Source organism: Ochotona princeps, chromosome 16 (genome assembly GCF_030435755.1).
Source record: "Ochotona princeps isolate mOchPri1 chromosome 16, mOchPri1.hap1, whole genome shotgun sequence".
Taxonomy (NCBI): Eukaryota; Metazoa; Chordata; class Mammalia; order Lagomorpha; family Ochotonidae; genus Ochotona; species Ochotona princeps.
In genome coordinates this window covers 46,937,082-46,964,813 of record NC_080847.1, presented here as the reverse complement: position 1 = coordinate 46,964,813, position 27,732 = coordinate 46,937,082, and the positions used below count along the sequence as shown (strand labels likewise).

The following is a 27,732-nucleotide window of genomic DNA, read 5'->3' as shown; positions in this document are numbered from 1 at the left end:
CAGAAAGGAGGAGAGACAGAGAGGAAGATCTTTCGTCTGATGATTCACTCCCCAAGTGACCAGCAACGGCCAGTGCTACATCGATCCAAAGCCAGGAGCCAGGAACCCCTTTCCAGGTCTCCCACATGGTACAGTGTCCCAAGGCCTTGGGCCGTCCTCGACTGCTTCCCCAGGCCACAAGCAGGGAGCTGGATGGGAAGTGGAACTGCTGGGATTAGAACCAGTGCCCATATGGGATCCCGGCGCATTCAAGGTGAGAACTTTAGCCACTAGGCCACCACACCGGACCCCTGAGTCTAATCTTAATGTGATCCAAAATCATTCCTGACCTGTTTCCCTCACTCTGCTACCCTGCAATTTCAATTCTGCCAACCCTTGTTGACCAAAGTGCCTGCTCTGTAGCAACTGTTTCATAAATCTTAGCTATTGTTACTGTTTACACCTTAAATGCTTTCATTCTATCTGCTATAGTAATACTCTCAAAGTATTAGCTTTCAAAGAACTAGCTTTCCAGAGCAAGCAATTTGAAGGTATAGAACCTGAAAGAAGTGTCTTACATGAAGCCCAGAAGCCAGCTGCGGGCCAGACATTTGGGCCCGCATACAGAAGGCAGACCTGAGTCATGATGAAGAGAACAGGAGAACCTAATTAGCAAAATATGAATGACTGAGAATGACATATACCAGAACAGAACTTAGCAAATGGCTCCAATCTCAGGCAGCCCCAAATTGACTTTATTGTACTGCACAAAAATGTGGAAGCGGGTGATTCTGCCCTCTCCTCTCTGAAATTTGGCAGTGTCTGGAGATGATCTGGTTGTCTGTCACAACTGGGAAAGTGTTAATGGCACCTAGTACATACTAGACAAAAATACAAACTATCCTATACGTACAGTCCAGTCCCAACAAATTATCCATCCCAAAATGTCAGCAGTGTAGCTACTGAGAAACCCTGATGATGACCTTACCTAATGTGTAAAAAGTTACTTCTTTCTGAGGAGATGATACAAAGTTTCCCAATAAATTGAGCCATAACATGTTTATAAGGTAGTAAGAGGTGTGGCTGATAAAGAGAAGGTTAAATGCTGAATAAGTGGTTTAGGAAACAGATGCCCTGGGTGCAGAGGAAGAAGGGAGCCAGAGGCCTGGCCTTGCCTGAAGGAGCTCACGGCAGGCTGAGCCCCTGGAGCCCACTCCAAACCCAGCAAGCTAACCCTCACACCAAAAGGTAACCAAAATCCACCTTCCCAGCCTTATCTGCAACAGTTATGTCTTTCTTTCTTTTTTTTTTTTTTTTAAGATTTAGTTTTATTTTAAGGCGGAATTATAAAGAGGAGAGAAAGATCTTCCATTTGCTGTTTCGCCCCAAATGGCTGAAACAATCACAGCCAGGCTGATCCAAAGCCAAAAACTTCACCAGGTTCTCCCAGGTGGGTGCAGGGGTCCAAGGACATGAGCCAACCTCCGCTGCTTTCCCAGGTCATTAGGTGGGCCACCACATCTCACCCCTATTGCTACCCTTGGAAAAAAGCCCTCATCTGCTTCATTAATATTCTGTCCTCCAATCTAGCACAAAGTCCTCTACCTTACAAAGCTAAAGAGGTCATGATGTTATCTCAGCCAAGTACAAAACCATGCTTCCTTCTATGCATGACTGTGAAGACAGTAGAAAATGCTTTAAGGGTCTCAAGCCTCCTTGTCCTCTGCCACCTAAAATCAGTGCTTAGCAGCAGCCAGCCAGAAATCGCCTCATTTCCTGTGCAGCCACAGTAAAAATAGGAAGTGAGGGAGGAAGCTCACCAAGCAGAAACAAAAGTAATCCCTGCCCAGCTTCATGAACACAACCACTGAGCAGGGCAGACATTATTAGGGCATCCAAACAGAAAGGCAGGTACAGTGAGCCAAGGCCAGAGGAAAGCAAGTGACGCTCGTTGGTCCACCAAGCCCAGGCTATTTATGGGTCTCGGAAACGGCCCTAAAGAAAAACTGAACAAAACCAGACACTAGGTCTATTATACAGATGGCTTATTAGGAAATAAGCATGCTACTATGAAGGCTCATACAAAAACTCCTGAAAATCAAGTTGTATCAGAATAAAAACTGTCAATGAAAAATGCCCAAGGAAGCCAAAATGAAGCTATTGATTTTTCTTTTCAAGAAATAACTACTGGGTCCGGCATGATAGACTAGTGGCTTAAGTCCTCGCCTTGAGTGCACTGGGATCCATATGGTCACAGGTTCTAATCCTGGCAGCCCCGCTTCCCATACAGCTCCCTGCTTGTGGCCTGGGAAAGCAGTCGAGGACGGCCCAAAGCTTTGGGACCCTGCACCATGTGGGAGACCTGGAAGAGGCTCCTGGCTTCAGCTCAGCACAGCACCGGCTGTTGGTGCCATTTGGGGAGTGAATCAATGGATGGAAGATCTTCCTGTCTGTCTCTCTTCCTCTCTGTATATCTGCCTTTCCAATATAAATAAAATAAATTTTTTTTAAAAAAAGCAGCTACTGGGGTCCCGGCACAATGGGATAGTGCATCTGCCGGGAACCCATACAGAGAGCTAGTTCGTGTCTTGGCTACTCCACTTCCTATCTATCTATCTATCTATCTGCCAGTGGATGGAACATCTTTCTCTCTATAAACCTGACTTTTCAATAAAAACAAATAAATCTTAAAAAAAAAAACCTGTTAAATCAGTTACTAAATAACTGATTAGCTGACAGAATCTGAAGCCCATGCTATCCTAAACTGAGCTACGAAAACTAAAGTAAGAAAAAATCAACTATTAAAAACTCAACACTGAGGACCCAGCACAGTTAAGATAAAGATGCTTCAACACCTTTCCTCTACCCTGTGAGATGTGCCTGAAGGGTAACAGGGATGCAGCAAGGAAGGAGATAGGCCTAGCACCTGTTCTCTGGAAGCAGCAAGCATCCAATGTGCTTCCACGCAGTTAAGATGGACAACTTGGGTGCTGGCATTTGCTCTGTAACAATTTGTCACCACAAAATACAGCACTACTCTGCAAATCAAAGCAAGTTATCATTAGTGGTTCTGAAGAGCTTTTCTATTTGGTAGTATACAAACAACTGATCATTTCAGTTAAGCAGAAGAAAAACGTCTCTAACCACAAAGCCAACAGAGCTAAATTTTACTTTTAAAATAACACAAGTTTAAAAAGAGGCTGGGGGGGGGGCCCGGCGGCATGGCCTAGCGGCTAAAGTCCTCGCCTTGAACGCGCCGGGATCCCATACGGGCGCCGGTTCTAATCCCGGCAGCTCCACTTCCCATCCAGCTCCCTGTTTGTGGCCTGGGAAAGCAGTTGAGGACAGCCCAATGCAGTGGGACACTGCACCCGCATGGGAGACCTGGAAGAGGTTCCAGGTTCCCGGCATCGGACTGGCGCGCATCGGCCCGTTGTGGCTCACTTGGGGAGTGAATCATCGGATGGAAGATCTTCCTCTCTGTCTCTCCTCTCTGTATATCTTGCTGTAATAAAATGAATAAATCTTCAAAAAACAAAAAGGTTGGGGGGAGGGCAGCCAGTGACCCTCACTGCAGTGTTGTGGCACAGCATTAAGCCATCTCCTGCAATCCCAGCTTCCCTTATCTGATCACCATTCAAGTCCTAGCTGCTCCACTCCTGAGCCAGTCCCCTGCACCTGGGAGGGCAATTGCAAGAGGTCCAAGCAGACGACTGACACCCACGCGGGAGGCCCAGAAATTCTTGGCTCCTGGTTTTGACATGGCACAGCCACAGGTCACTGTGGCCTTTTGGGGAGTGAACCAGTGGATGCAAGATCTATATCTTGGGGTTGGCATCTTGGCATAGCAGATTAATACTCTCTGCAACACCAGAATAAAATGGGTGCTGGTTTGTGTCCCAGTTGTTCCTCTTCCAATCTCACTCCCTGATTATGGCTTAGGAAAGCAGTACAGGACAACCCAACCCCTTGTGCTCCTGCACCCAAGTGGGAGACCCAGAAGCAGCTCCAGGCTCCTGGCTTCAGATCAGCCCAGCTCTGGCTGTTTTGGCCATTTGTCTCTCCTTCCTGCCTTTCAAATACACACACACACACACACACACACACACACACACACACACAAAGATCTCTCTCTCTTACTGTCACTCTGCATTCCAAATACATAAAATAAATCTTAAGGAAGGGGTAGATCAAATACATCAAATTTGTTTGCTTGAATTGAGGCACTTTTAAAAGTGCTGGTGGAGGAAGACTGAGAAGATCAAAGCCTCATTTGGTTTTCAAACAACCATCATATGTAAGTAAAAAGAATAAGTGGATTCTAACCACCACATATTCAGTTTCATACAAAGAAAGGCAGGGAACATTTACTGGAATAAAAACCCACTATTAATCAGCCTTCCTGAAGACAAGTCTGTCTGACTTTCCGGTAATAAATAAACTTCTTGTGTTCTAGAGTGTTGTTCAACCTTCCTATGAAGATAAAAGGTTACATCTCAAATCTGCTGCACTAAAAACAAACCAGCACACACCTGGTGAGCGGATAGCTCTCTGCTAATGGTCTGGGAAAAGCAGCAGGAGATGACCCAACTTCTGGGCCTCTGTCACCCACATGCAGACCTGGATGAAGCTCCTGGCCTGTCCCAGGGATGGCAACTGTGGATATCTGCAAAGTATGAAAGATCTCTTAAAAATAAATAAAAATTAAAACTTGAGGCTTGTGTTGTGCAGTGAGTTAAGCTGCTGCCTATGAGGCTGGCCTCCCATGTGAGCACCAATTCGGTCTTAGCTGCTCACTTCCACTCTGATTCCTTGCTAAGTTCCCGAGGAAGACAGCAGAAGACAGCTCAAGAGCTTGGGTCTCTGTCACCCACGTGGGAGAGAGACCCACATGGAATTCTGAACTCCTTGTGGGAGCCTGGCCCAGCCCTGGCTGTTGCAGGCAAATGCAGAATGAACCAGGAGATGGAAGATTTGTATTTGTGTCTTTAAATAAATCTTTTTACCTTTCAAATTAATCTTAAAAACAAAACTCTAATACTGGGACTTTTGACTAGAAAGGAGACTCTTTCCAATGCGGGATGCCAGTGTTAGAAGCAGTAGCTTAACTAGCTGTGCCACAACACTGGCCCCTGTAACTCAAAACTTCTTAAAGACATTTTCCTCTTAAACAAACAGCCTAACACAAACATAGAACCACACCTGTTTTACCTTTGTTAAACAGAAATTTTCAAACAAAAAGTTTTGCCTACAAACAAAAAAGGATGAACAAGTTGACACGTTCACTTTTAAAAGATTACTCATTTGAAAGGCAGTTACAGAGAGAGACAAAAAGGAGAAACAGAAAGAGGTCTTCTATCTGCTGATTCACTCCCCCAATGACTGCATCATTTAGATCTGGCCCAGGCTGATGCCAAGGGCCAGGAACTTCTTCCAAGTATCCCACATGGGTTCAGGAGCCCAAGGACTTGGGCCACCTTCTGTTGCTTTCCCAGGCCACAAGCAGGATGGAAAGTGGAGCAGCTAAGATACGAACCAGAGCCCATATGGGTTCCCCGTGCTAACAATGGGAAGATTAGCCAATTGAGCCATTGCACTGGGCCCAATTCTGGCTTTCAAATAAATCTCTTTTTCTCTTTTTAAAAAAGATTCATTTCTTTATTTCAAAGGCAAAGTTACAGAGAGGGAGAGACAGAGGAGAGAGAGGGCAAAGATCAAGAGATTTCCCATCTGCTGCTTAATTACACCACAAATAAATCTGAAATTCAAACCTTGAAGTTCATTTTTGTTACTGTTCAGTACACTGTGAAAAAGCCCTGTGCTATCACATAATCTCAGAACACAGGAACAACATACTCACTTTTTCCCTTCCTTTCACAACAGACTTACAACACCACAAGCATAGCAATTTTCCCCAAAAAACAAGCAAGTAAGCTATTCCATAAATTCTCCAGTGGTCTTCAGTCTGGCAGCCTCTGATTCATTCAATTCTGATACTACCAGCACAGGGTGTCAGATTCCATCGGCAGAGGCTGCCAGCCTCAGAGCCACCAGTTTTATCTGTATGCTAAGGACTGTAAACTGGGATTCCCAGAACCCTCTCCCATGTTTGATTTTTTTGCTGGAGCAGCTCAGAGAAACACTTTACCTACCTATACCAGTTGATTAAAACGGATATTTCAAAGGCCACAGAAGAAGAGGTATACATGGCAATACACGCAGGAAGGGGCCCTAGAGCCCCACGCCCTCCATGCCCTCTCCTGTGTCCACCCCTAGTTAGCTGCTCATGTTCAACCCTCCAGAAACTCTCTGAATCCTGTGCTTTTAGATTTTTATGGCGATTGGTGATCAACTTAACCTTCATTCCACTCCCCTTTCCAGAATTTGAGAGGTGGGGCCAAAGTCCCAACCTTATATTCCAGTTTCCCTGGTGACTGTCCCCAACCTGAACAGACCATCACGTTGTTGGGCCACAGCTAATGAAATGATAAAATCATTAACATACAAAAAGATATTTATTCTTTTGGAGATTTTCAAGAACCAGGAACAAAGACCAAGCATATATTTTGCAATACTATATAAAAAAATTTCCTACCTTATAAAAGAAAGTTGGGGAGCCAGCGTGGTAGCCTAGTGGCTAAAGTCCTCACCTTGCACATGCCAGGATTCGATGTGGGTGCTGGTTCTAATCCCAGCAGCTCCACTTCCCATCCAGTTCCCTGCTTGAGTCCTGGGAGAGCAGCAGAGTTTGGCTCAAAGCATTGGGACCCTACATCCAAGTGGGTGACCTGGAAGAAGTTCCTGGGTTCTGGCTTCAGATCAGCTCAGCTCTAGCCACTGTGGCCATTTGAGGAGTGAAACAGCAGATAAAAGATCTGTCTCTCCTTTTCTAAGTAAAATCTGCCTTTCAATTAAAAATAAATAAATCTTCAATTAAATTAAAAAGAAGGCCAACTTAAAATTCTATACTGCTGTTCATTCTTTTTCTTTTATTATTACTACTACTATTTTTATTTTTAATGCTATAGTTTCATAGGCTCTGGGATTTCCCTACCTCCCTCCTCAAACCCTCTCCCCCCACACACCAAGTTCCCCAATATTACTACAATAATATATTTCTTCACAAACAGTCATAAGTCCATCATTGCGGGCAAGGAAATGGCAGGGAATCCAGCATCCTACTGTCAAGATAAATTTTCAGTTTCACTGGGAGTCATCTTTGGTCTGGAAGTAGAGAGACACACTGCATTGTAGTTGCTGCTCACTCTTAACAACTTTGAACTGCAGAACCTATCCAAAATTCACACCACATGAGGAAAAATATGTATCTAGAAACATACATAAACTGGTAAATCAAACAAAAGTTAGCAGCTATTTTTCTTACTATGAAAAAAATATTTAGATAAATAACAATCAGTTTAAAGATCATTTATGAAAATGTAAGGCACCCATGAAGAATTGTATCAACAGATAATTACAGCAACTCCCTCACCAGCAACTCCAATACAGTAATCCCATCTGGTCTCCCATCCTTCAAAAAGACCAGCAAGTCCAAGTCTCAGATGGGAAGACAGAAACACGGCACTCGCTTCCCAGGAGTTTGCAGTCTACTGGCAGATAAGGAAGAAAAGGCCTGTGTCCTAACCTACAGGTCAGACGCTCCACTGCAAAGAAACACTTCACAGAAGCCAGGCACTGCCAAAGCACCTCAAAGCCACTAGTGAGGGCTTCGAAGTCACACTGACCCAGATAGGAAGGCAGCCTCTGAGCTCATGAGCGGCACTTACGCATGTACGATCTTAGCAAGTCACCTGAAACTATGTGCCTCACTTTGTTCAGTAGCATGGTGACAAATTCATAAAACACAACAGGCACACCCTGAGCTTCACTAAACAGAGGTTATAAAAGAGGCCATAGAGAAGTATTCTACTACAATTCTCTATTCCACACTTTAGGTTTTTACATATTTGAGGGAGGGAGGCAAGGAGAGAGCATGCCAGAGAGAGACAGAACTTCCATCTGCTGGTTCCCTCCTAAACGCCCACAAGAGTTAAGTGTGCAAGGGTTAAAGTTGGGAACAGAGAAGTCAAGGCCTGCGGGAGGCAAGAACCCAGTGAGGTGAGCCATCCCTGCTGCCTCCCAGTGTGCCTTGGCAGGAAGCTGCAGTCAGGGCCCTGAGCTGGGAGGCAAACCAGGAGAGACACAGTCTTATACCAGCTGCCTTAAGCCTCTGCCCCTCCACTGCAATTCTTCACTCTGGAGTGGTCTGTCATGGGCAAAAACAATCACCCACCCCAACCTTCGCCCAACTTCAGAGTTACAGCAACTTTCAGAAACACAGCGTGCCTCCCTTCAGCTCTGGCCCCCAACTCCCCAAGTCCAGGCAGCAAACTAAAAGAGGTGCTGGTCTGTGTTCAGGGAGAAGCAGGTTGCTGCCCCCATCAGCCCTAAGCTAGAGGGGAGAACAGCACAGGCCCAGAGAGGAGGGGGAATCCATCAACAAGGGTGTGGTGCATCTGACACGGCCGCAGGACAGGGCCTTGAGAGCTGGGAGGAACCCACACTCACTTCTCCCAGTGCAGGTCACGGGAGCCTTCATAAGTGCAGCACCCAGCACTTATCCACATCTGGGACCTGGGAGAAGGCTGGAAGACCAGGCATTCCCATATTCCCTGGCCCAAATTACATCTGACTACAACCTAACCTCATTTCTAAGAAAATGAGGTTCTTAAGGTAATATCTAGCTCTAATTCCACATTGAAAAACCTCATTATGATTCACTGCAACTGCCAATTTAGAGAAGCTCTTATTTGAAGGTGCCCAGAAACAAGAAATAGTCAAAATGTTTCTTTTAAAGCAGTACTATATCTAGGAATGAATCCTTGAGAGAGTCAGTCAATGGTGGGGTTTGTGTCAGGAACACTCTCTGGCAGCACTGTCTAGAAGTATCAACCTGGAGTAACCCACGTATCGCCTACTACAGACTGTGACACACACTCCACAGGAACACTGCACACCAGGCCTCCGCTCAAACATCGTCTGTAACCCATGTCACCACACCTGGGCTAGGAAATCTTCAGCCATGTACTGGTATGATTACATGCCATCTCAAGATGCACTTCCCTTTCAGGGACCCTCAAAACTTTTTGGGCTGCCTGGATCATACAGCATCCTTGGAGCAAGTCCTTCTGTGCCTTTTCTACTCGTTTTACTTGCTCTAGAAGTTACTCATATTGAAGACCTGCTGCTTAGTAACACTATTTTGAGCCATCTTAGTTCCCATGGAACTTGTGCACTCCTGTTGTCTCTGTTGCCACTGCCTATCATCAGCCTGTGTCTGTTCCCTCTCCACACGAACTAGACCCACCAGTCAGAGGCTGCATCCAACCTCACAGGCGCTGTGCTGCTCAGTGCTCGCCGCAGCACCACTGACAACAGAAATCACCCACCTGTCAGGAACTGGGCTAAGGGATGGCACAATGTGAACTCATGAGAGCCCCCTTGCCACGTCAGGAGGGAGATATTACTGCCTCCTCCATTATCAGATGGGATAAACTGAAGTACCCGGTAGTTACATGACTTAGGAGTAACTAGTGAGTGGTAAAGGAAGACATGAACACAGCTAATCTCAACAGTTCTTGCTTTTATTCCCCAGCCTCCATTCTCTTTCTGATGACTGCAACAGACACTGATTTTTTATTTATTTATTTAAAGATTCATTTATTTATTTGAGCAGCAAAATTAGAGAAATGAGCGAGATCATCCACCCCCTGGTTCACTCCCCAAATGGCCACAATGACCAGAGCTGAGTTGATGTGAAGCCAAGACCTTCTTTCCGGACTCCCACCTGGGTGCAGGGGCCCATGGCCTTGAGCCATCCTCTGCTGCTTTCCCAGGCCTCAAGTAGAGAGCTGGATCGGAACTGGAGCAGCCAGGACTCTATTAGTACCTGTATGGGACGTCAGGTGCTACAGGTAGCAGTTTAATACACTACACCACGGCGCCAGCCTCTAGTCATTGATTTTTCAATTGAGAACATAACTCATGTAGGGGGAGAAAAATCATATCACACAAAATGGAATGGAAGAAAAATCTAAATCAATCCAAAAGCCTGGTTTTCTGAGGTCTCATCCCAAACGTAACCACTGTGCTGCTGCTGTTTTTGTATCATTCTGGAAATTTTTCATGCATTGAGAAACTTATTTCATGCATGTGATTATATATTTAAGGAAACATAAATAGGCACGCATGCACACTGTTCCGGATCTTGCTTTCTTCACCTAATAATTTCTCTGAGCTTGATTCACACATACAACTATGTTGGCTAATTATTCTTTTTTTTACACTTTAACCCAAGATGGCTTCATCAAGTCCAAGTGCATTTGTAGGCTTGGCCTTTGCTAAGATCACCAAAAGCTTTTACACCTACAAAGATACTGAGAGTTGCCTTATCACAGTGTGCAGGCTGAATCATGAAACATGTCACTTCCGTACTAAGTACCCACAGCATAGCACTGCTGTGAGGGCTAAACAAAATAATATACACACAGCATTCAGAAGCAAACTCGGTCACACAGTGAGTCCACAGACCGCACAGCAGTACCTGAAGACTGCTAGTGCCCAATAAATCACTGTTCCTCGTTTCCCTCTACCCTCTATTTATCCCCATGCACCTTTCACCATAATTCGCCAACAGTGCAAGCATTCCGTGCTTGCTCACCTCTCTGCCTTTGTACCACCACATGGCATGCTCCCGCCACAGAGGCCTCCCCCTTGACTGTGTGTGGGAATGGACTCACTCACTGCCTTCTCTAAGAATTCCCTGACGACTGCAGGGAATGAGCCATGACTAGCTGGCAGTACTGCCCACAGCATGGGTATCAGCTTCGCCAGGACAGCCAGGAGCACACAGGTTCACAAGGACTGATTTCAGTTACCTAAGCTCAAAGATGACTGATGTCTTAACTAGAAGGCCAGTTACTAAGTTTATAAATACCCAGGAAAGCCAATACTTGCTCAACACTCACCAGGGCCAGGCAGAGTGCTGCAAACCATAGTGACACTAAGAGAAAGGTGCTACTATCACCCCCATTCCACAGTGGAGAACACTGAGACATTGAGCCAGCACCTCAAGATCAGAATCAGATCCAAGCAGTCTGAATGCAGTGCCCCACGTGAAATCATGTTCTAGCCAGGGAGACAGCCTCAGCGGTGGAGGAACCCTTAGGGGCACACCCTCTCACTCCTTGGGCTGGGCCCCCTCCAGAGTCCCAGACACACTGCCTAACTCCTCCCTCGGATGACACACTCTGATTTCCACAACCATCCAACCCTCTTCTAGAAACACAAATCTTTCTACTTAGGACACAAAATTAAATTTAAGCTTTCTGGCTACAAACACATTCCAGTCATGTTTTCCTGGGGTTATAGCTGGGTCAGTTGGGTTGAATTTAAAGTTTTCCCTGAACTTCTTCAAACTACATTTGGCTTATATATTTAACATAGACAGCTGATGTGTGTAATATTTATTTTGGTATCACTTTCAGATGGTCAGTCATTCATTCAACAAATACTAAATCCTTTCCAGAACATTGTGTTCTAGGCCCTGAAGATACAAGTAATGAACAAGGCAGGAGAGATCTTTGAGATCTGGCAGAGTTTATTCAGTCCCTCTCCTTCCAGGTACTTATACTTTATGGCAATTCCTTATTTGACTTTCTTCTCCAGGCTGTGCTGGTCAGCTCTATATTCTTTTTTTTTCCCCTGAAGATTTATTCCTGTATTTTGAAAAGCAGAGTTAACAGAGAGAGAGAGAGAGAGAGAGAGAGAGAGAGAGAGAGAGGTAGACATCTACCATCAGCTGGTTGACTTACCAAATGGTCACAACAGCCAGGGCTGGGCCAAGCCAAAGCCAGGAGCCTCTTCCAAGTCTCCTATATGTGTATACAGTCATGAGCACTGGAGCCATCTTTCAGTTTTCCCGGAGCTAGACTTTCAGTTTTCCCATCATCAGGGAGCTAGATCAAAATGGAGTAGCTGGGACTTGAACCAGCACCTAAATGGGATGCCAGTGCTATAGGCGACGGCTTAACCAACAATACCACAGCAACAGCCCCTCAGCTACAGTCTAACAAGACAAGGACTAGATTTTATTGTAAGAATTGCGACATTTGGGCCCGGTGCAGTGGCCTTGTGGCTAAAGCCATTGCCTTGCATGTACCCACGCCGGGATCCCATATTGCCACTGGTTCTAGTCCTAGCGGCTCCACTTCCCGTTCAGTTCCCTGCTTGTGGCCTGGGAAAGCAGTCAAGGATGTCTCAAAACTTTGGGACCCTGTGCCTGCGTGAAAAATCCAGAAGAGGTTCCTGGCTCCTGGCTTCAGATTGGTTCATCTGGCCATTGTAGCCACTTGAGGAATGGGAGATCTTCCTCTCTGTATCTCCTCTCTGTATATCTGCATTTCCAATAAAAATAAGTAAATCTTAAAAAAAAAAAGTACAAAGTTGCAACTGGTGACATGCTTACCAGACTAAGCCTCTGCCTGCAGTGCCAGCTTCCCACATAGGTGCCTATTCAATTTCCAGCTGTTCCATTCCAATTCCCTGATTATGGCATAGGAAAAAACCATAGGATGCCTCAAAGTCATTGGGTTCCTGTATCCACATGGGAGACCTGGAGGAAGTTCCTGGCTCCTGGCTTTGGATTGTCTTCAGCACTAGCCATTTGAGCCATTTAGGGAGTGAACCAACAGATGGGAAGACCTCTTTTGTTCTCTCTGTAACTCTAACTTTCAAATAAAAAAATCTTTAAAAAAAAGGATCCAAAGCCTAATTCAGGGTATAGAGACAGAAAACAAGTGACTGAAGATACTGCTCGGGATGTCTGCATCCCTTAAAGGAGTCTCTGGGCTCCCGTCCCTGCTCTGCTTCTCCTGGGAGGCACCACTGTGCAGCAGGCGATGGCTCAAGCAGCTTGGTCCCTGTCACACATGTGGGAGCACCCGAAGGCGTTTCAGACTCCTGACTTGGACCTGGCCAGCCCCAAATGTTGTGGACATTACAGAGATGGTCTCTCTCTGATTTCATTTCATAAAAAATGATTATATATAATATATATTATATAAAATATATACTATCATATATTATTATATATAATATATATTATATATCTATATATATATATACAGTCTGTGTTTATACACAGATAGATATAACTAGAAGCTGCTATTGGGGCTTTACAGGTTGAGCCACTACCTACAGCATTTCATATGAGTATCACTGAGTCTCAACTGTTCAACTTCCAACCCACAACCCTCTAATGCCTCTGGGGAAAACAGCAGGAGATAACCCGAGTGCTTGGGCCCCTGCACCCCTATGGGATCAAACTTCTGACTCTTGAATTCAGCTTGGTCCAGTCCCTGTCACTGCAGCATTTGGGGAGTGAACCAACGGATGAAGATTTTCTCTAACTTTAAAAAAAGGAAGTGGGGGGCCCGGCGGCGTGGCCTAGCGGCCAAAGTCCTCGCCTTGAACGCACCGGGATCCCATATGGACGCCGGTTCTAATCCCGGCAGCTCCACTTCCCATCCAGCTCCCTGCTTGTGGCCTGGGAAAGCAGTTGAGGACGGCCCAATGCACTGGGACACTGCACCCGCGTGGGAGACCCGGAAGAGGTTCCAGGTTCCCGGCTTTGGATCGGCGCGCACCGGCCCGTTGTGGCTCACTTGGGGAGCGAATCATCGGACAGAAGATCTTCTTCTCTGTCTCTCCTCCTCTCTGTATATGTGACTTTGTAATAAAAATAAATCTTAAAAAAAAAAAAAAAAAGGAAGTGGGGGAGAAGAGTAGTAACAACCAGGGCTTCTACCAACACAGACTTAAGCCACCACCTGCAACGCCTGCATCCCACATGAGTAGCAGTTCAAGTCCCGCCTGTTCCACTTTCAATCCAGCTATCCAGCTCCTTGCTACTGCACCTGGAAAGCAGCAGAAGGTGGCCCAAATGCCTGGGCCCCTGCTAGCCATGTGGGAGATCCAGAGAGCACTGTCAGTTCCTGGCTCCAACCTAGCCCAACTCCGGCCGCTGCAGTCACTTGGGGAGTGAAGCACAGGAGGGTGGCTGTTTCTCCTCCTCTCTGTGCCAGTCTGTGTTCATGTGGCTCACTCCCAGTCTTTCAAAAAATGAATAAAGGAAGGAAGGAAGCAGAGAGGGAAGAATGGAGGGAAGAAAGGAAAGAGGGAGGGAGAAAAAGCTAACCATGGACAAGGTTATTTGTGGAAGAATGGCTCCCCATGTCATATTGACAAAGTCAATGGAAATGAGCAGACAATGGTCATTGTCGTACCTATCAGTTAGAGGACCTTTGGGGACAGTTTTAGTAGACACAAGGACCTAGGAGACTTCCAGCTCTCTGCCAGCTTCTCCTGAGAAATCGTCAAGCTGCTCCTTTCCAGCTCCACGACAAGCAGTGCCTTATTCACACCACCTTCACCGTCCACCCAGGAAGGTCGTCACCTTCGACCAAAGACCAATTAGTAAGAAAGCCCAACAATGCATTAGCAGACGAGGGAGGCCCAGCCTCCTGGCTCCCAGATGCCCTTATTTTCCCAGGACTTGGAAGATTTCCTTTCAAGTTTTGCTCCTGGTATATGTTGATTGAGGTTTTTAATGGACTCATGAGTAAAATTCTCACAGAATCCTGTGCGACTTATTTTAAAAGGCGGGGAAAAAAGGATGCTTAAAACATGCTGTCTTCCAAAAATCCAGAGATAATTTTAGATTGAAAAATCTAGGCTTGCCAAGGGAATCTGAGAACTTTTCTATCTTGGTCTCCAATGCTAACCTACGTATTCGTGTGCAAAAATAGAGGAAGATTAGAATCTCAAATGCCAGACTGAAAAGTTGCCACAACAAACCTGAACTCTTCATATGGAGTTTAGAATCTTGTCAGAAAGCAAGCCAATGAAACAGCAGTAAACTAAACTTTAGTTTTCAAAGATAAAAATAAAGGGAAAAAATGGTTCTCCAGCATGAAATGATCCCTTGGACACAAACAAAATAACTGAAAGAGAGAACCAGAGACTGTTGTGGAAACACTGGTAATTTCAAGGAACTTGAAAACATCAGAGAAGCCATGAAATACAAATATTCTACTTGTATTAAGTTCTTTACAAATAGCATATTCACAATTGTAGGTATAAAATGCAATCAAAATGCTACAGTTAGAGCACATTCAATAAACACATTTATCATTTGGAAAACATTTCCAATTTTAAACTAAACGTAAAATTTACATGGGTTAAATAGCTAAAAACTAATAAATACATAAATAAATAAAATTCACCATGAGATGAGGAAAAGCAAACATGAATGGAATTTTTGTAACATAGAATATTCCAAACCAGTACACCAAAGTGTGTGTGTGGGGGGAAGGAAATCTATTCTTTTTTAAATGTTACCTTTGACCCTATTAGTAAATCTATCATGAGACAATAATCAGACCAATCTTGACAGAACTGTTTATCTGGTGACAAATTGGAAACAATCTAAAGGCTCATCCCGCAGGACTTGGTTAAATCACGGTGAAGGAAGGTATCTTCCGAGGTTCATAAAAATGGCAATATGTATGCACAGTGACTGATGTCACCAGAACGTGAGCAGCGGTGGCTGCTGAGGGACAGGCCGGGACTGTCATTTTTCTCCCTTACTTTCCGTGCTAAGCTGTTTTTTTTTTTTTTTTTTTTTTTTTTTTTGCCAGAGGACGACGAACTGCTATCATAATGGGGGTGAGGGGCGGGAAGCAGCTATTTTCAAACAGGGGCGGGGGGGGGGGGCACGCGCGGAGGTTTTCCTGGCAGATTGTCTGAGAAGTATAAACAAAATTCTTATCATGCCAGCCAGACACGCTTCTCTCCTCGCTCGGGGCGCGGGGCAGGAAAGACACACCCCTGCCCCTGCGCTCGGCCCGCGGGCGTGGGTCCTCCATCCAGCGCCGCGGACCTGCCCCCGAACCCAGCACGGCGCCAGCCGCCTCGGCGGGGCCGGAAAATCACGCTCCCGGCGGCCCCGCAGCACGGGCAAGGGACGGCGCGAGGGCCGCGATCCCGCCGTGTCCAGCCTCGGTGGACCCCGGCACCCGCCGCCCCTCAGCACACGGCCCCGGGGGAGCTTCCGGAAGCGGGTCCCGGCGCCAGCCGTCCTCCAGGGGCCCTGGAAGCCTCAGGGAGCGGCCCCCTCTCGCCGGCCCTGACCGGTGCCGACCCGCCCCACCCGGCCCTCGTCCGCAGGACAGCCGCGGCGGCCCCAACGCACACCTCCCTACACACACACACACACACACACACACCCGGGTCCCCGGCCCGCATACAGCGGACCCCTCCGGGCTTCCGTCCGTCCGTCCGTCCGCCCGGCCGGCCAGCGCCCGCACAGCCCGGCGTCCTCCACAGCCCAGCGGGCAAGGGGCGGGAGAGCCCACAACCCCCCACGCGCCCTGGAGCCCCGAGTCCGGAGCGGCAAGCCCGGCGGGCAGGCCCCGCGGCCCCCCAGCCGCGGCCACCGCCCCTCGGCCACCGCCCGCCGCCCCTCGCCGCCCCGCGCCGGCTCGCGCCCGCTCCTCACCTGCGACGCGCCGCGGCCCCCAGCGCACCGCCCGGGCCGGCTGTGTACACCGGAAGTGACGGCGGCGGCCCGGCCCCGCCCCCGCCCCAGGCGGACGCCCGGGCTGCTGCGGATCCCGAGGCGCGAGTGGACCCTCCCCTCGCAGGGATCGAGCCAGGGGCGCGCCCGTAGGGACGGTGGGCTTGCCCGTGCGATGGCCTGGGTGCAGGCGGTGGAGGACTGGCGGCCGGAGCTCTCCGGGCCAGGCTGATCGCCCCCCACCCCCGCTCCGGCACACACTGTGTCTAGGGGTGAGGAGTGGGCTGCATGCCCATGGGTTTACTGGTAAAATAAATTACTTGCGATCATGAACGTTGAGTAGATGCCAGGCGCTGGAGAACTGGACAGGTTTATTTTTTTTTTCCTGATGGGAAACACCAGGGCTGTTGTCACAAATCCGTGTGCTATTATAGTGCCCATTGTGGCAAGGGCTACAAGGGGAAAGTGGACGAGGGACGCCAGAACTACCCTGCCCTAGCAGAGGAGGGAATTCCCCCAGGAACAGGGCAGGAACTGAGGTCCTGGAGACAAGGGAATAAACACAGGCCACAGCAACCCAGAGAGAGGAGGAAAAGGCATGGCCCATACAACGGACAACAACAACGGGGACAGCAGCAGGTGTTTGCAAACAAAACAGTGTTCACAAAACCAAGAGGGGCTTAAGGGACTCTAGGCCTTAACCTGATCATGTTGCAAATTCAGAGTTTTTATCTCCTTCTCCTGCTTTCTATTTTGTTTTAAAGCAAGGGATGATTTGACCAAACCTGTGAGTTTAAAAAGACTGGCTGCTGGGTGGAGTTAAGTAAGCTAATGTAGGGGTGGGCGTTTAAGACTCAGGATGCCAGCCTGCCATAGCTGAATGCCTGGTTCCGATCTTGGCTACTGTGCTTATGACTCCACGTTCCTGCTAACACTCACTCTGGGAGGCAGCAGGTGATGGCTCAAGAACTTTAGTTCCTGCCACCTGCGTGAGAAATCTGGAGTGAGCTGTGGGCTCTTCCTTGCTTCAGGCAATTAGGGAGTGAATCAGCCGGTGAAAGCTCTCCCCACCCCTTGCCTCTCAAATACATTTTTAAAAACAGGGTTTCTTTTTTTCTAAATGTAGCTTTGTAACTCATTTGCATAGTATTCATACTAGCCAAGAGATGGGAGCACCTACTGTCTATCCAAAGATGAATGGACAGAAAGAATGTGCTGTATTCATACAATAGAGAATTTTCAGCCTTTAAAAAGAAGAGGGACCAGGGGCCCGTCGGCATGGCCTAGCAGCCAAAGTCCTCGCCTTTAAAACCCCCGGATCCCATATGGGCGCCGGTTCTAATCCCGGCAGCTCCACTTCCCATCCAGCTCCCTGCTTGTGGCCTGGGAAAGCAGTTGAGGACGGCCCAATGCACTGGGACACTGCACCTGCGTGGGAGACCCGGAAGAGGTTCCAGGTTCCCGGCTTCGGATTGGCGTGCACTGGCCCGTTGCGGCTCACTTGTGGAGTGAATCATCGGACGCAAAATCTTCCTCTCTGTCTCTCCTCCTCTCTGTATATCTGGCTGTAATAAAAATGAATAAATTTAAAAAAAAAAAAAAAAGAAGAGGGACCAGTGGTAGCCTAACAGGCTGTTCCTCTGCCTACAAGCACCAACATCCCATATGGGTGTCAGTTCCTGTCCCAGCTGCTCCACTTCCCATCCAGCTCCCTACTTACGACCTGGGAAAGCAGAGGCGAATAACCCAAGTCCTTGGGATCCTGCACCCATGTGAGATACCAGGGTTCTGAAGCTCCACTTTTGGCTTTGGATCAGCTCAGCTCCAGCTACTATGGCCATTTAGGGAGTGAACCAGCACATGGAAGACCTGATGTCTCTCCTTCTGTCTGTAAAATCTGTATTTCAAATAAAAATACATAAGCCTTACAAAATAAAATTTAAAAATAAAAATCAAAGGAAGGAGAAGCAGTGTTTAACAAGCAGAAAAGATATCCACATCACACATCCGAGAATGTGGATTTGATACCAGCTCTGACAGTGAGTCCAGCTCTCTGCTAAGGCAGACCCTGGGAGAGAGCAGTGATGATTCAGGTGGGTTCCTGGCAATCGTGTGGGAGCCTGAAGTGGCATTCCAGGCATTGAGCTCCAATCTAGGCCAGTCCCAGGCCTTGGGTAAGTGGCCTTCTCTGATAGGCTCTTGTGACTTAGCACAATGATATCCATTTGTAGCACATGTTAGAATTCTGCTCCTTTTTATTTATTGAATTTAAACTTTGTATGGATTCGTTCCAGAGGCAGGGAAACAAATAGTAAGAGAAAGAGCTACCATCTGCTGGTTTACTCCCTCAAGAAATTTACTCCCCAGAAGGCCACAATGACCAGAGCTGAGCTGATCCTAAGTCAGGGGCCAGGAGCCTCCTCTAGGTCTCTTACATGGGTGCAGTAGCCCAAGGACTTGGGCCATTCTCCTCTGCTTTCCCAGGCTGTAAGCAGGGAGCTGGACGGGAAATGGAGCAACTGGAACATGAACCTGCACTCATATGGGATGTTGGCACTACAAGGTAGAGGATTAGCCCATTGAGACACCATGATGGAACCCTGATTTTTTTTTTTTACAAGTTTTTCCTAATACGTGTTTTGTGTGAATTTAGTTTATTTGAAAGTTCGAGTTAAGCAGAAAAAAGAGAGACAGAGACAGAGATCTTCCATCCACTGGTTTCACCTCCCCAATGGGAGCAAGACGCTGTATAGAAATTGGAACAGTCAGGCCAGCCCCAAGGGGTAGACTTTTTGTGGGTTCATTGTGGCTCCTATGGTCTCAGTTCCTGCTGTAGGCTCTAGGGGCTCTTGGGCTTGGACACAGAAAGCCCCTGTGACCACACCTGGTTGCACAGGATAGTCATAGCCGCACAGAGGGTTCCGATCCACCTGTTCACTACGCTCCAATACTAGTCTGGGAGTGATGTGAGTTACAAACTGCTCGTGCCTACACCATTTTGGTACCCTTCTACAAGTCCCACTCCAGGTCTGGAAAGTTCTGGAAATGTGCACAGCCAGTCAGGCCATTCTGAGTTCATTTTGAACATTTCCAACCGTGTCACTTCTTTGCTTCTGTGGCACTCCAAGCACCAGACTGCCTTGGCCTTCATTTCATACTGTGGACCTGACCAAGTCTCCATCACTGATTTATTCACTTCCTAAATGGCCACAATGGCTTGGTGGGGTTGGGGCAGGTCCAAACCAGAAGGAGCCAAGAACTGCATCCAGGTCTCCCACCAGGATGGAGGGAGCCCAAATACTTGGGCCATCCTCCGCTGCTCTCACAAGCACATTAGCAGCAAACTAGATCCAAAGTGGAGCAACCAGCATTCAAAACGGCTATGCAAGCAGGGACTTGGCTTGCTGTGTGCCAACACTGGCTCCTGTTACATCTTTATTACAGGCTCCCTTACTGAGAAAAAAAAGTGGGGTTCTCGGGTCTGGAGATGGGGCAGGCCCCCCTGGAGCCACCATGCCTTAGGCGGTAGAAGCCCTGGTCTTCAGTCTGCCAGAGTTGGAATTGGAGCCTCCACATGCACACAGGAATGGGATGGCATGGTGCCACAAAGACCCCCAACACAACACCCTCAGCTTGCCTTTTAAGAGGCCAAGAAGGTCAGGGTCAAGGGCAAGGACCAGGGTCTTTCCCTGAATCTACTTGACACCCTATATGTCTGGTTGGACTGAATGTGACAGCCAGGTCCTGTGGGAAAGGTGAGAGCCACCAAGAGTATTGCCTGGAGAGGTGACTAGGGGATGGAGGGGGTTTCACAGAGTTTTTGGTGACTGAGTCATCAAATGGACACGACCTGATGTGGTGAGTTAACATGCCAGTATCCCGTATGAGCACCAGTTTGAGACTCAGCTGCTCTACTTCCCATCCAGTTTCTTGCTAACAGTCTAGGAAAATCAATAGAGGATGGCTCTCAAGTCCTTGGGCCCCTGCACTCATGTGGGATCCCAGGATATGAGCTCCTGGCTTCGGCTCAGCCTTGCCCTGGCCGTTGATACCATCTGCAGAGGGAGTGAACCAGCAGATGGTCAGTTCTTTCTCTCTCTAAACTCTACCATTCAAATAAACAAATAGAGTCCTGACGCAGTGGCCTAGTGGCTAAAGTTTTCGCCTTGAAAGCATCAGGATCCCACATGGGCGCCAGTTCTAATCCTGGCAGTTCCACTTCCCATCTAGCTCCCTGCTTGTGGCCTGGGGAAGCAGTCGAGGACAGTGTTGGGACCCTGCACCTGCGTGGGAGACCTGGAGGAAGTTCCTGGTTCCTGGCTTCGGATCGGCACAGCACCGGCCGTTGCGGCCACTTGAGAAGTGAATCATCGGATGGAAGATTTTCCTCTCTGGCTCTCCTCTCTGTATCTCCGACTTTGCAATCAAAATAAATTAAAAAAAAAAAGACTCAAATAAACAAGTAAATCTTTTAAAAAAAGAGAGAGATGAAATCTGCATTAGTATGATTTGCCACAGAGCTGAACCTTGACCTTGGGAAAAGATGGAGTCACTGGCAGAGAAAACAAAGCTGTTTTCGGGAAGGTGGCACACTTCTGAGGTCAAAATGGCTGCAGGGTCAGGCTCTTGTGTTCACAGGCGCTCCTGGGTGATTTGCTGCATGGCTGAGAGAACAGGGTTTCTGAGTTGAGCTCACAGGTATGCTGGAAGGGGTTTTCCCGGCCAAGTGTTCTTGATGGGCTGGAGGGGAGGGGATGCGGAGGAGAGGCAGTAGGTGGAGTCTGTGTTTTACCTCCTGTGCCCCGTTGGCCACAATATGCAAGCTCAAGATGGGCTGTGAGCTCCAGGCAGGGCAGCTGCATTCCAGAGCACACAAGATCCAGGAGCGGGTCTGGAAAGGGTTGGCCAGACATTCTGGGCACAGAGCAACTGGCCACAGCTGCTGGGTATGGAGAGAGTCTGGGGCAAGGCCAGGCCAGCAGCTTAGGCTGTGTGACCTAGGCAAGGATGAGGGGTGGCGTGACATGGGTTATGTATGAGAGCCGGAGGGGGTGGGTTGGGTGATGGGGATCTCTCCCACAGGGTTCAAACTGCTTCCCACCCCTCCTTTCCTCAATGCAGAACCCTCTGCACTCAACTCCTTCCTGCTCTGGCTGGAAACAGTTGGGCCATGGCCAAGAGGCCCTGGCCAGGCAACCGTCTGCTTTTGTCTCATCCTACCACAAAGATCGCAGCTCTCTGGTCGTTGTCCTGAGGATCTGTGGTTGCCCCGGAACCTGAAAGATCCTTTGGGGATAGATGGGCTGGACCCCAGGAATCCAGGCCCCTTTGCCTGTTGGGACAGGAGACCTGGTTGCACTCTGCTTATTTTGCTTCCGGAGCAACAAAGCAGCTGGTAGCGGGCAGGGGCAGGAAAACCAGGCCAGGGGAGAGCTGCTATGGGACTCCCATGGGCTCCTCCTGGATGAGGTGGGGGTGTCTGGATGCAAATGGGGAAACTGCTGGAGGGACGCAGGACTACCTGGAGACCACCTCTATGTCATCAGCTGCAAAGATCTGTCTCGTGGGAGGGGAGGCGAGCAGCTATCCTGGGCACCTGCCAGGACCTGAGGATTTGAAACCAGGAAAGGAAGGGGAGGTACACTGGGAAAGGGAACCCGGGCAGAGGTGCTGTGTTGACTGTGACCCTTGGATGTGGGGGGATGGAGGAAGTCACTGGGCAACCCTAAAAGGCAGGGGCAGCTCCAGTCCTCAGATTCCAGGCAGGGACCTGGCCACAGACACAGCTCTACCTCAGTAGGCCTGAGCTCTTGCTCTTGCTCCAGCTAGATGTGTCTCCTGAGACTCACTGGAGGCCAGTTTCCAGGGTGACCATTTAAGAGAGTTCTAGAGGAACTGTGAATATGGAGTGTCCTTGTCCCAAGTGCTGGCTTAACTTGCAGTACCACAATGCCAGCTTCAGCAGTTTGAAATCTTTCCATTATAGGCCTCCTCCTCCTTTAGGAAACTCTAGAACTCCAATGAGTGGTCAAAGAATTGTAGGCATGTCCCCCTGTCCAGTCCCAAAGCCACCAGGGGGTCCCAATTGAGGGGCCTGAGGGTGTGTGGGTCCATTTGGTAAAGCAAATGTAATATTATCCCTCTTCCTAGGTGTGACTGGACTTGCCTTTTGGTTATCAGGGTGTAATACTCTGAAGTGCTTGTCCCAGAAACAAGGGGGCCTTTATTAGTCCTAACAAAAAGGGCCCTGTGGCCATTAGAATGGGTGTCCTTGGCCGTGGGCCTGATGCCTGGGAGGAACCCATGGGCTGCCACCGTGCAATGTATCGCTTCCCCCCCACCTCCCCGGGGCACAGTGGGAGGCAGTGCTAGGGGCTGAACCTTCATTCCTTCCACGCACAGTGCCAAAGTTCTTTAGGTTGCCAGACAGCCCTACTCAGGGATGTTTGTGTGTGGTGCACTGGGCTGGTCTGTGCAATACCACGGAGTCTTCCATGCTAGCAGGCAGAGGGAGGAAGTCTGTCACAGGCTGCTTGTGCCGCCTGAGGGGAGTGGCCAGAGCCAGGGTGGCTGGACTCCTTCCAAGGAGACCTGGGACACCCAGCTCGTGTATGAGGCAGGTGCTGGATGGCAAACCCACACACAGCCCACTTGCATTTATGGAAAAGGCAGAGTCGCAGAGAGAAATCTTCCATCCAGCAGTTTACTCCCTAAATGCTCAAAGCAGCCAGGTGGAAGCCAGGAGCCACGTGGAACTCTGGGTTTCCTGCAATGGGGCAGCAGTGCCCCAAGTCCCTGAACCTCGTCATTGGCTCCTTCCTAGGATGTGTGTCAACAGAAAACTGGCAGGGCTAGGATTTGAACCTGGGTCAACCTGCTATGAGATCTCCAGCAGTGTTTTAATGGTTGAGCCAGCTTTCCACCACACAACCCCTTTGCATCAAGTTATTGTGGGGGGATGTGGAGAACAGGAAGGTAGGTATCACGGCCAGGCCAGAGAGCAGTGTGGGAGTAGTGAGTTTTGAAAGGAACGGCTGTGCCCTACCCACTCGTTAGGGGGCAATCAGTCCAATGGCTGGACTCTGAATAACGTATTTCAGCTGCAGTCTTAGAAAGATTCGGGGAAGGGCTAAAATCTGACTGTTAACCTTTGATGATGTCACTACTGTGAAACTTGACATGTTGAATAATGAGCCACTGTCGTCCCATGCTGCTGCAGATGAGTCTATGGGACACCATGAGGCAAGAGTGAGGATCTTACATGGGGCTGGTGACATTTCCAACCACTTTTGCATGGTCCTCGCTCTCAGGTTCCCCCCAGCCAACACTGAAACGAACCACCAAGGGCACCGAGCTGATCCAAGGGAGCCATGCAGACTTAGAAATACACAGAGAAACACTAACAGTAAAACATCTCCACTCATGGAGTTGCGAGATCTTTTTTTTTCTTTTTCTTTTTTTTTTTTTTAGATTTTCTTTTCTTTTCTTTTCTTTTCTTTTTTTTTTTTTTGTTAGAGAGAAAGATCTTCTGTCTACTGGTTCACTGCCTGAGTGGCCTCAACAGCTGGAGCTGAACCAATCTGAAGCCAGGAGCCTCTCTGTGTCTCCCATGTGGGTGCAGGGTCCTAAGCCAGGCCCAGCTTGAAAGAGCCTTTAAAACAAAAAACAAAACACAAAAGAAAAGACCTGGGGTGGTAGTCTATTGGTTAAATCCTTGCCTTGCATCTGCCAGGATCCCCTCTAGGTGCTGGTTTGAATCCCAGCTGCTCCACTTCCCATCCAGCTCCCTGCTTGTGGCCTGGGAAAGCAGTAGGAGATGGCCCAAAGCCTTGGAACTTGGAAGAAGCTCCTGGCTCCTGGCTTTGGATCAGCTCAGCTCTGGCCATTGAGGCCAGTTGGAGAGTGAACCAGTGGACAAAAGATCTTTTTCTCTGAATCTCCTTCCCTCTTTAGATCTGCTTTTCCAATACTTGGGGAGTGAGTCATCGGACGGAAGGTCTTCCTCTCTGTCTCTCCTCCTCTCTGTATATCTGACTTTGCAATAAAAACAAATAAATCTAATCTAAAAAAAAAGGTTTTTTTAAAGGGATTTATTTATTTGAAACAGTTACAGAGAGAGAGAGAGAGAATCTTCCATCTGCTGATTCACTCCCCATATGGCAGCAATAGCCAGGGCTGGACCAGGCTAAAGCCAGGAGCCTGGAATTTCTTCTCGGTTTCCTACATGAGCGTAGGGATTCAAGTGGGTTCAAGTGATCTGCTGCTGCTGTCTCAGCTGAATTAGCAGGGAACTGAATTAAATATAGTATAGCCATGAGTCGAAGCAGCACTCTGATATGGAAAGCCCTTGTCAAAAGTGGTCACTTCCTTTGCTGGACCCCAAGGTGTTTGAAATCTTGACCTCATGGGCCTCTTCCTCTAAGAAGCCGTCTTGGAAATACCCTATTGTAAGATTTTTCTGCCTTTTAAAAAAATACAGATTTACTTATTTATTTGAAAGGCAGAAAAAAGGGAGAAGAGAGAGAGAAAAAAATTCTCATCTTCTGGTTCACTCCCCAAGTAACTGCAATGGTTGGAGCTGGGCCCATCTAAGGCCAGGAGCCAGGAGTTTCTTCTGAGTCTCTCACGTAGATTCATGATCCCAAATATTTGGACCATGTTTTCCTTGTTGTTTTTCTCTTCTTTTTAAAGATTGGTTTACTTTTATTTGAAAAGCACATCTACAGAGAAAAAGAGAGACCAAAAGGGAAAGATCTTCCATTCACTGGTTCACTCCCCCAAATGACCATAACAGCCAGAGCTCAGCTGATCCAAAGCCAGGAGCCAGGAGCCTCTTTCAGATCTCCCATGTGAGTGCAGGTGCCCAAGGACTTGGGCCAGCCTGCTTTGCTTTCCCAGGCCATAAGCAGGGAGCTAGATGGGAAACTGAGCAGTGAGGACACAAACCAGTTCCCACATGGGATCCTGGCATTTGAGGTGGAGGGTTAGCCTATTGAGCCATGGTGCTCAATAGGGTCTCTCGCTGCTTTTCGGGACTATTAGCAGGGATCTGCATGAGAGGTGGAATAGCCAGGACTCGAACTGGTGGCCATGTGGGATGTTGGCAATACAGACGGTGGGTTATCCACAATGCCACAATGTCAGCCCCATGTTTTCTATCCTACAAAACTAGTCTTTCCTAGTTTGTGAGCTGGAACAAGTCTCCTCTCAAACTTGCCTGTGTGTTCAGCATTTGATGGTGCCCATGGCGATAGTAGGCATTCATGATTCAAATTGCTGAGCATCTGTTAAGAGACCAGGCACCACACCACATACTGCAGGCATAGTGCTGAAGAAGTAAAGGTGGTCCTTACACTCATATTGTGGGGCAGCTAGACCTCAGGTGACAAAAATGACCAAACCTGACCCCCCAAAAAGTACACATGTTGGGGGAGAGTGCTAGGGAGCACTGGGTTAAGGTGCCCCTGGGGATGCCTGAGTCCTGCATTACAGAACCTCTGCTTCTCATCCAGCTCCCAGCTAGTGCTCACTCTTGGGAGACGTCGATGGAGTTCTGGGTCCTAGCTTCAGCCTGATCCAGCCCCGGATGTTGCAGGCATTTGGGGATTGACCAGAGGATGGAAGCTCGCCCGCTCTCTCTTTCTCTAGCACTCTGCCTTTTAAGTAAATGAAAATAGACATAAAAACAAATAAACATATAGGGCACATTGCAGTGAAGAAAAAGTACAGATTGTGAGATACAAGGATAGCCTAACATATGCTCGAAGTTTCCTGATGGCTTCCCCAGCACATAGCTGAGACTGATCAGTGAAGCCTGAGCCGCAGCCAGCTGGGGAAGAGGCCTGTGGTGGCAGGAGCCAAGACTGTGCCAGGGAGGCACTGGACTCATTTCAAGGTCTGAGGAGAGGCCAGGCATGTTCCCCAGGGTCCAGGTCACATAAGGCAGGGTTAGGAGGAACTGAAACGTTCCTTCAGAGAAATAGAAAGTTGCCTGTTTCCATAGCACTTAGGGGACAGGCCTAGGTCTCCAAGTTCAGTGGCCTGAACCCTGACACTTGAGCAATCATTTGCTCTGATATGGAACGTGGGACATTGGCTCGCTGCCTAATGACTATTCTGACCTCTCTCTCCATAGCCTAGGTTTGCCCATCTCAAGTTTCATATAAATGGGAGCAGATAGTACATTTTTACTTAAAAAAAAAAGATGCATTGTATTTTGGCCTGGTGCAGTAGCCTAGTGGCTTAAATCCTTGCCTCGAATGCGCCAGGATCCCAAATGGACACCGGTTCATAGCACAGCAGCCTTGCTTCCCATCCAGCTCCCTGCTTGCGGCCTGGGAAAGCAGTTGAGGACGGCCCAAAGCATTGGGACCCTGTACCCATGTGGGAGACTCGGAGAGGCTCCTGGCTTCACCTGGCCATGTGGCTGCTTGGGGAGTGAATCAGTGGAAGAAAAATTTTCCTTTCTGTCTCTCCTCCTCTCTGTGTATTTGGCTTTCCAAATCTTCTTTGAAGATTTATTTTTAGTTTTTATTGGAAAGGCAGATTTTACAGAGAGAGAGAGAGAGAGGCACACACAGAATCTTTCATTCAATGGTTCACTCTGCAAATGGCTGCAACAGCAGAGCTGGGCCAATCTGAAGCCAGGAAACAGGAGATTCTTCTGGGTCTCCCGCATGGGTGCAAGGAGCAAAAGTCTTGACCATCCTCCACTGCCTTTCCAGGCCATAACCAGGGAGCTGGATTGGAAGTGGAGCAACTGGGATTCAAACAAGCATCCACATAGGATGCTGACAGCACAGGCGAAGGTTTAGTTTGCTACATCACAAAGCCAGCCCCAGTACATACTCTTTATATATGTACTCTTTGTCTCACCATCGTGTCTCTGAGATTTATGTTGGTTGAACATACTCAGGTTTTTATTTCTTGCTATATTTTATTGATAAACACACTACTATTCGTCCCTTCTACTGTTGTTGGACTGTGAATTGTTTCCAGGTTTGGCTGATTGACACCAACAGCATCTTTGTCCATAGCCTCTGCTGAGCATCTTCACTGAGTATATACCCAGCAGGGAAATTGCTGGTTTACCGGGCACGTACGCTTAGCTTTAGTAG

At 48.2% G+C, this 27,732-nt stretch overlaps 1 protein-coding gene across 1 annotated transcript in view; it reads right to left on the bottom strand.

The window, feature by feature from the left end:
- GARRE1 (granule associated Rac and RHOG effector 1) overlaps positions 1 to 16,698 on the bottom strand; it is an 87,021-nt gene extending 70,323 nt beyond the window's left edge. The window contains exon 1 of the mRNA XM_058675091.1: positions 16,598 to 16,698. The gene's annotated coding sequence lies outside the window, so the exon portion shown is untranslated. The remainder of the gene's footprint in view (positions 1 to 16,597) is intronic.
- Positions 16,699 to 27,732: the final 11,034 nt, after the last annotated feature.